Source organism: Meles meles, chromosome 2, assembly GCF_922984935.1.
Source record: "Meles meles chromosome 2, mMelMel3.1 paternal haplotype, whole genome shotgun sequence".
Classification (NCBI taxonomy): Eukaryota; Metazoa; Chordata; class Mammalia; order Carnivora; family Mustelidae; genus Meles; species Meles meles.
In genome coordinates this window covers 9,015,535-9,025,530 of record NC_060067.1, presented here as the reverse complement: position 1 = coordinate 9,025,530, position 9,996 = coordinate 9,015,535, and the positions used below count along the sequence as shown (strand labels likewise).

Below are 9,996 nucleotides of genomic sequence, written 5' to 3'. Positions count from 1 at the left end.
TTCCTTAATCTCAGTTTCTTTACTTTAACTTCAGTTTCCTCATTTGCAAAACAGAGATAACAACAGTGCTGCCCTCCTAAGGTTGTTCTTGCTGAGGATAGGGACTGGCACAGCTTAGGCACTTTGTAAATGTGGAATAAATGGCTGTCACTTTCCTTCTGGTGTATTTAGCAGTGCTTTAGCAGAGTCGATACAGTTTGTTTGTTTGTTTGTTTAAGTAGGCTCTGGGCATGGAGCCCAACATGGGGCTTGAATTCACAAAGCTGAGATCAAGAGCTTATAACCAACTGAACCACCCAAGCACCACAGTGTTGATACAGTTTTAACCTAATGTAAATTAACTTGTGATTTTTTTAATGAGCAATCATCTTATTTATAAAAAGGTACAACAATATTTAAAATGATACAAAATATCAATTTCAAAACAACATAAAAAGGTGAGTGTATTTAATCATACTCAGTTCATAACAGAGGAAAAAGGGAAGAAGAATAATTCATGCTATAGCATGTTGCTAATATGAACTGGCAACAGGAAAACTTGGTAAAGGAAGGCAGAGGAACTCTATCTCTTTTAAGAATTGGAACAGAGACAATTATCATATGGTTTCACTTATTTGTGGAGCACAAGGAATAACACAAGGGACACGGGGAGATGGAGAGGAGAAGGGAGTTGGGGGAAATCGGAGGGGGAGATGGACCATGAGAGACTGTGGACTCTGAGAAACAAACTGAGGGTTTTGAAGGGGTGGGGGGGGTGGGAAGTTGGGTGAGCCTGGTGGTGGGTATTATGGAGGGCACGTATTGCATGGAGCACTGGGTGTGGTGCATAAACAATGAATTCTGGTACACTGAAAAGAAATAAAAAAAAAAGAATTAGAGCAGAGAGGCTCCATAATCATCTGGCATCCGCTCAATGTTGTACCTATGGTTAGAAATGTACATGATGGGAACTCCAGGGATCGACCGGATCCTTTGTTCAAGGTCCTGGATCAACTGTGGCCACAATATAACACAGTAGAACACTTGCTGAGTTACTTTCCGTACTAAGCAGTCATCTGCATAGATTCCCTTGTGCGTGCATGGTAATCATTCAAATCTTGGATCCTTGGCAATCCTTAGAGCCACTCGATACTTCTGCCCCAGTTTCTCAATTTCAGCCATTACACAGTCAGTTATACAAGGGATTTACACTTGGCATAGGACAGTCCATCATTGACTTTAATGGAAAAGTTGATAAAGTTGGTATCAACCAGGATGTGGTAAGGTGGGCCCAGCTGTGTGCTTTATTGGAAGAATAAGCAGTAAGGATATTGGGAGACTTCTCTTTCCTTGAGGGCACTGGGATCTTTCTTTTCTTTTTTAAGGTTTTAATCTATCCTTTTCTTTAAGCCTCTGATCTCTAAGCATTCGCTTCAATAGTCGCGTACTTCCTTAGTTTCTTTTGCTTCCCCATGTTCACACTGTACTCTTCGTAACTTGGGATTTTTGCATTTGTCTCCTTACCACGAATAAACATAAATTTTCTATCGCTATTATTTGCAATATTGACAATAAGCTCATGAACTTTTATTATGCTTTCATGGCTATCAAGGAGTTGGTGGATACTAGACTGGAAACTGTTCATTCATTCATGCAACAAATAATTGTGGAGCACCTACGGCATGCCAAGAGTGCATGTGATTACCTACGTGAAACTTCAGTCTGCTAGAGATGGATATTCAATAACCTTCCTTAGTGTTTTCCACAATATATTAACTTGGCAATTTTTACCCATTTGATTTAATTCATGGGTTTAACAACTATTAAGTGTCTAATATTAAACTGAGAATACAATGATTTGAGAAAATCCTTATTCTTATAAAATAATTAACATTTAATAAAACCAAAAAATATAAAAGATATGACCAAGAACTAAAAAAGTAATAGAGATTATCAGAAAAGAGTGAAAAGAATCAGACTAGGGAGAGAATGTTTGGAGTTCTGTTCTGAAAACGAGGAGGAGTTCTATAAAGAGAAAGCAGGGGGCAAACATCATGGTGGGAGACAACCTAGTATGCAGACACTTTGGTCTGGAAATGAACTTGGCATTCTAGGAAACCAAGGGGATGACTTCTCCGCACCTTACACAGCCTTCTCACTTACACAGTGTTGCATACTTTGATACTTTGTAGGCTTGCAAAAATGTTACAGTGAATATCACTGACTTAATGGAGGAACTGACATGCAACGGAGAAAGAGAAGATACGCTATGGGAGACTGTTTCTTCATTTATTTGTTCATTTATTTCCTCATCCATTCAACAAATATTATTGAACACATATTATGTGCAGACCATGTATTATCCACTGGGAATATTGCAGTGATGGGGAAAGATAGAGCCTCTGCTTTTATGGATATTATAAACTAATCAGATTTCTGAATATTTTGAATACTAGGGAAAGAAGCCTGGAATTTATTTAAAATAAACTTTACAAGATTTTAAGGAAAGAAAAAATTTTAGGATTAATCAGAGTCGATAGGGACTTGAGGTATGAATGTTAGTTAAGAGTTTATCGTAGTAATTCAAGCATGATTTGGTGAGAGCTTGAACCAAAAGTGTGTGAGTGTTCTGGGATAAGGATAAATGTGAGATTTTGGAGGATGGATCAGAATAATCTAGGGACAGATTGGATACTTGAGATTATCGAGAAAGAGGTGTTAAAATTACTATCGGAGTATAAAATGCGTGATGTGGAGAATTACAGTAAAATAAGCCACATGGAAAAACTTGGAAACGAGTTAGATTGAGGATCATGGTGGGAAAAATGCCAAATTGATTTTGAACATATTGACATACTGAACTTATTTGAAGTAGATTTTAAGGTGAAGAAAGGATCTTCAAGTGTCTTGACAGTGACCACAGTAAGAAGTACATTTTGCACAGTGACCTAATATGGATGTATATAGCAAAAATTTCACAGAATAATATTTATCCTACTATATATAATGCATTCTGACCCACTCAATTCATTTTATTTTACTAAACAATATTGGCCATGACACTCTAAATTAATTTCATGACCTTGTTTGAAAAACTGTTCTAAACCAGCACCTTATAGTAGTTGATGGATTGCAGAGATTTCTGGTGATAAGGAACAAGCTAATATAGATTTAGGATTGTGTTATTAGGCATCAGAAAATAAGTTAAAGTTCACAGGATATAGAAATTCTTCCTAGATGATCATGGCTACAAATAGACTCCAACATATGAATAAGTTAGTTAGACATACCACAGAGTGTGGATAACAAATATTAATAGAAATAGTATGCAATATGATACTCTTTCCCTATAAAACATGTTTGAGTTTAAAAAAGAAGGATGTCTGTATTAATGTCTGATTGTGCCAGATTTTTCCTACCGAGTAAAGGAATGATCCTTTTATCCTCCCCTCCTCATCCTGGTAGATACATTTCATATGTTATATTTCCCAGGAGAGTACTTAGAATTTTAAGTTATAGTTAGAATGAACCAAAGAATAACTTCCACATGGACTAATTTAGATTAACGTAGCTGTCCATTTCCTTTGGCTAGTGAAGAAGCAGTGGCACCCATGTGGTCAGAGGCCCTGACAGCTTCTCTACAGATGGCCTTGCTTCACAGGATGGTTGAGTCACTGGAAAGATTTTGGTATTTGAACTCCATATTTGAAGTTTGCTTAAACTAAACTGAATACAGAAGAATATAAATGTGAATTAGTATTGGCTTTGGACATGGATATGGATGGAGAGGGCAAAGAAATGCCAGCTGTATGGCACATGCTGAGAACTGAGCAACATTCTGGACAATGAATGTAGCTCCTAGGCCAACAGGCTATATCACTGGGCTATTTAAACAGACCTGGTATGCCTATTGGACAGAATGTTTTTGTTTCTTAAATTGGTCAAGATCAAAGTAAGTCAACATCTGCTAGCCTGTTTACCTTGAGTTTCTCTCTCTAACCAAATCAATTCCAAGGGAGAGGTTCAATGAGCACGAAGAGTGTGGGAGGATGTTGAGTAGGAATATCAGATTACTCAAGGCCTCTTACCATATGAGTGCAGTTGCCTCTTGATTAGTCAAATTAAACTGACATTAGTGAAAATTTTTAATGGCTCCTATAACCAAGGAATGCTCAAATCTGTTGTTAGATATGGTGAACATAAGACATGGTTGATGCCTTCAAGGACCTTATTATGTTGGGGACGTAGGACACAAATTGCAGCATTTCATCTGTAAGGAAACATTAACCTAACAGTCTTAATGGTCAAATGAGAGAGGGAGAAAGAGAAAGAGAGAAATTTCTGAACGACCAAATAGAGATTTCATAGTCCAAGCACCAAGTTCAGGCCCAAATGGTTATTTATAAGGGTCAGTGAATATTCTGTAAGTTAGGACCTACCTGGTGAGATTTGAAGAACCGTGGGACTGCTGTCTCAGGTTTTTTCCTTTACTTGTTAGCTCTGAGGTTCCATCCACTAGGAATTCACTGACAGAACAGCAGTTCCTTCTAAAATGGCTCTATTTCTAGGAAGATTGTGTGTGGTTTTGCGGAGGAAACACAGTGTTGACAAGATTGAGAGCATGAGCCTGGGATATAGACAGGATCTTAGATTTTGTGGATTTATTTTCAAGTGACTGTAGCTCTTTAACACCTACTTGAATTTGTCTGTAAGTTCAGAAATGACAGTGTCGGCATGGGGTATCCATTAGAGCAGGGGCACGTGCAACTTGGAGGCAGGGTACAGTGGGGACTTGGGGTACCTAGAAGAAGAGTAGTGCTGGGTGAGTCTAAGCCATGTATTTGAGGTTTGCAGAGGGCATTGGAATAGGAGAAAGGGAATATCATGGGCCCTAGTGAGGGGTCAGGAAGGAAGATGAGTTCCATAATGAACTTTCCTTACTTTTCAATTTATCCCAAGGCAACAAGTCTCTACTCAGTGCAGACCCTCATTTCTTCTGACTATAGACTTCTCCATTCCCCCCAAATATTCAACTTCAAGCCCTTTATTCTTTTTGTTTGTTTTGTTTTGCTTTTTGAGTATAGTTGACACCCAAACATTTCATTCTTAAAAATCACTCTTTTACAGAGAAAATAGTCAGGATCAGTGGAACCCTTCTCACTGGCCTCTAAATGATCACAAGTAATCTTTGTCATTGACTCTCCACCTCTTCCCTTGCCCCCTTCATATGCAAATTTCTTAGAAGACTTAGCTATACTTCAGTTTTTATCCTCACCTCCCATTTACTTCTCCAGCCACTCCAATCTGGTTTTGGTCTCATGATTCTCATCATCAAACACAGCTCTATTTAGGACATTAGTAACCCCCATGCAATAGATTTTTTTTTTCATTCTTGTCTACTGTCCCTCTCAGTAATATTTGTAACTCTCTACCTTTCCACTTTAAATATTCTCTTCCCTTAAATTCCTTGGTATAACATTGCTTTGATTCCCCCCGCCCCCTCTTCTTTGGCTACCTGTTCTTTGATCTTTGGTATTTCTCAGGACTCCATAATGGTTCTCCCCTTGTTTCATGTTATTCTCTCCCCAGGCTATCTCAACCCTACAGTCCTTGATGACTCAAATTATATTCTAAGCTTAGGCCTCATCACTGACCTCTAGATTCTGTAGCCATCTACTTGGCATCTCTTCTTAGATGTCTCAAAGATGCCTGAAATCAAACATGTCTAAATCATATTAATGATCTTTGTCCAATGTGCCACAGACCAGTAGTCATACCAGAATCATTGAATTATACAAGGCAGAAAGCTAGAAATCATTATCACACCTTGATTTTCCTCAAAGCTTATTTTCAATTCATCAAATCGTGCTAATTTTATCTTTTTGGAGTTTTGTACTGGGAGGAATGAGCCCCAACATCTGGCCCATCTCTCCTTTCTGCCTACCCCTGGCTTCATTCTGTAGTATGAAGAGGTCTCAGGTATGTGCATGTGGAAATGCCTCCTCAGATATCCCAGTTCTATCCATACCTTCTCAACAGTTGTCTCTTGGCCACTTCAGGCCTAGAAGTAAATACATCAGGGACTTGGTCTGCCCTTGAAAAGATGTACTCATGTTAGAGGCCCTCTAGGCTCTCAAAAAATGTCAGTCTTTTTAGACAGGGAGTTCTAGGGTCTGGGTGCCTGTGTCATGGTTCAGGAAAGGAGAAAGACAGGTTTTGGGGGCACATACCCTTGGTTTTATAGACTCTATGCCCCCTGAGGCAGAACATAGCCAGAGGAGGCCTCCTAAAGCATGGATTTTTTAGAGAAGAGGATTACTTGCTTGGGTCCAAGGCCAGTACCACCCCTAAACATCTCTTCAGTCTGTCCACTCAAGATCTTACCATCTGTTGCTAAGATTATTGATTTAGTTCCCTGACTAGTCTTCCCAAATAAATGCTTGCCCTCTCTAGTCTCTTCCCTATGCTGGAGCCAAGGTAATCTTTCTGAAGCATAGATTAGATTTTATAATTGAGCTAATAAAATCATTCAACTTCTTCTCATTACTTTCAGAGTAAAACAAAAATTCTGTACCTAGACATCTAATCTCATATCTCATCTCACACAGTTCTTCCCTCCAACTCTGCCTAGTTTCTCAGTTTCTTTCATGTTTTTTATTGCCTCAAGAATTTGCACATGATATCCTCTGTGCCTGGAAGGCTATTTTCTTTTTTTTTTTTTAATTTTTTATTCATTTCTTATTTTTTTATAAACATATAATGTATTTTTATCCACAGGGGTACAGGTCTGTGAATCACCAGGTTTACACACTTCACAGCACTCTCCATAGCACATACCCTCTCCAATGTCCATAACCCCCCTCCCCCTCTCCCAGCCCCCCCCCCCCAGCAACCCTCAGTTTGTTTTGTGAGATTAAGAGTCACTTATGTTTTATCTCCCTCCCAATCCCATCTTGTTTTATTTATTCTTCTCCTATCCCCCTAACCCCCCATGTTGCATCTCCATGTCCTCGTATCAGGGAGATCATATGATAGTTGTCTTTCTCCAATTGACTTATTTCACTAAGCATGATACCCTTTAGTTCCATCCACGTCATCGCAAATGGCAAGATTTCATTTCTTTTGATGGATGCATAGTATTCCATTGTGTATATATACCACATCTTCTTTATCCATTCATCTGTTGATGGACATCTAGGTTCTTTCCATAGTTTGGCTATTGTAGACATTGCTGCTATAAACATTCGGGGGCACGTGCCCCTTTGGATCACTACACTTGTATCTTTAGGGTAAATACCCAGTAGTGCACTTGCTGGGTCATAGAGTAGTTCTATTTTCAACATTTTGAGGAACCTCCATGCTGTTTTCGAGTGGTTGCACCAGTTTGCATTCCCACCAACAGTGTAGGAGGGTTCCTGGAAGGCTATTTTCTACCCTCATTCTTCATGTCCATTTAAAATATTCTCAGCTTAACAGTTGGATCCTTAGAACATCCCTCTCAGACTTCTAAGCAAATAGTATTGTTAATTAAATAGGTCTTGAATCAAGAACAATTTTTATCACTAAATATTTAGGTGTTCTACAACTTTGTCAATCATCTTAGATAAACTGTTTTCCCATGTATATTTTGTAATTTTCCATAAGGACAATTTTTTTGTGCATGCTTGTAATATTAAAATGGCCAATCTCATCCTTAGCTTTACTTGGAAAGCCAAATAATTATAAATTCTGCTTTTCTTTTTTGCCTGCTGGTCTGCCTTTCTTTTCTTTCTTACTCCTGCAAAAATTTCCATCATATTCTAAATTGGGGCCTCTTTGCTTTCTGCTCTTTGGTCTTTTATCAAACATTTAGAAATTACATATGTTCATACCCTCCTTATTTCCCTTAGTTCATTAGTTCTATACCTACTCACTCCATTCTTTTGGGAAGAGTTACTTCAGAAGCAAAAATGAACCCAAAGAATGCAAATGCAGTCATTTGAGTTAGTTAGTTAAGAGGTTAAGGGCCCACACATCTTTGTGTTAAGAGCGTCTCTGCTACTACTTTATCACTCCAGGATAAAGTATCTTGTACCCTACATAAACTGATTTACAATGTTGCATTATAATTACCTTTCTGTGTGTGTCTCCCTTATTAGACTGTGGGCTCATTGAAGTCAGCCACTGTCTTATTAATCTCTTGTGTCCACATAACCTAGCAAATACCTGACCTTCAGTGGTCAATACCTTTTTTGCATGAATGAAAGACTAGATTGTGTTACTTAAAATAGATATAAAACATTATTTTCTGGATTGTGCCCTGTCAGCAGGAACCCTGGTGTTCTTAAATAAATAGTGGGTTTGTTGATGCCAGGACAATGTTTGCTTTAGATACCATCTTTCCTGATGTGCACTTTTTTGCCAATTTTCCACGTAACCACAAAGAGAAATTTGGACTCATCAATAAGAGCCATTTGCCTTTAAGACATTAAATGCCATGAGATTAATTCATATAATTCTAGTGAATGAATATTTAGTGAGAATATACAATTAAAGTTTAATTAAAGTTGTAATTATATGTATTTTGTCTTATAATTTAAGCTATTGATGTTAAATACACTGGATGTATCATAACTAAATCAGAAGTATTTTGAAAACAGTGCCATTATTGACATCATATGTTACTGAAATTATTTCTTTATGCTACTTGATGCATATTTTTGTTGCAACAAATTATTATTAAATGAACTATATTTATTTATTTTTTTTCCACACACATAAAATTTTATTCATTTTCACTACTCTGTGGTATTTCATTAGAAACATACTCCAAAATTGATTTATTTATTTTCCAACTGATGATAATTTACACTATTTCCAATTATTCCATGCTACAAAAAGGCTATACTTTTTGGTTTCCTTTTGCACATGTTACAAACATTACTATCCCATGTAGGGCTCCAGAGTTAAATGAACTATATTTATACATAAAAACTTTAGTCCTGTAAATATTATTCTAATAAAAGAGTTTTGTTCTTTTCAGTGTCTATATAATGAAAAACTAACCTTGAAAAATTCAAAATATGCAATTATTACATTTAAAAATCATTTTGAAAACATTTGCGTTATCTAGTTTATTACAATCATGCTATAAAAAAAGGTACCTTTAAAAAAAAGGTAGGCCAATTACTTATTAGATATATTTCTTGAGAGTTACAAGATTTTTTTTTTATCAAATAATTCACTTTTTAATGTTAGCCCATACACAGATACTTGAAAAGTTGATGAGAATTTCAAGACTTAACTTTCAAGGCTTAGCTGGGTGGTGGGCCAGAGAAGTTTTGGTTAGAATCTGGCACTGGGAGATTACAAAACATCTAACAAATTCTAAGCTTTAGAAGACATCAAGAAAAAAAAAATCATATTTTAATGAAAACTTTCTAAACTTGGTCCGCTAAAGTTTTTTTGTTGTTGTTGGTTTTTTTAGTTTTTTCAAGAGGGCGCGTATTGCATGAAGCACTGGGTGTTGTATGTAAATAGTGAATCTTGGAACACTGCATCAAAAACTAATAATGTACTCTATGTAACTAACATAATAAAAAAATAAATTAAGTTTCTTATTTTAATTCCAGTGTATTTAACATACAGTGTTATATTAGTTTCAGGTGTGTGATACAGTGATTCAACAATTCTACACAATGTGTAGTGCTTATCAAGACAAGTGTCTGCTTAAACCCCAACACCCATTTCATCTATCCCATCCCCAGCTCCCCTCTGGTAACCATCGATTTGTTCTCCAGAGTCTGTTTCTTGGTTTCTCTCTCTTTTTCCCCTTTGTTTATCTGCTTTGTTTCTTAAATTCTACATATGAGTGAAATCATATGGTATTTATGATTCTCTGACTGGCTTATTTCACTTAGCATAATACCCTCTAGCTCCATCCATGTCATTGTAAATGGCAAGATTTCACTCTTTTTTATGGCCGAATAATACTCCACCACATAGATACATATATGTGCACACACATGTATGTATAAT

At 37.0% G+C, this 9,996-nt stretch overlaps 1 pseudogene; it reads right to left on the bottom strand.

Annotated features, from left to right (window-relative positions):
• Positions 1–873: 873 nt before the first annotated feature.
• Positions 874–1,453, bottom strand: LOC123933201 (annotated as a pseudogene).
• Between the last annotated feature and the right edge of the window lie 8,543 nt (positions 1,454–9,996).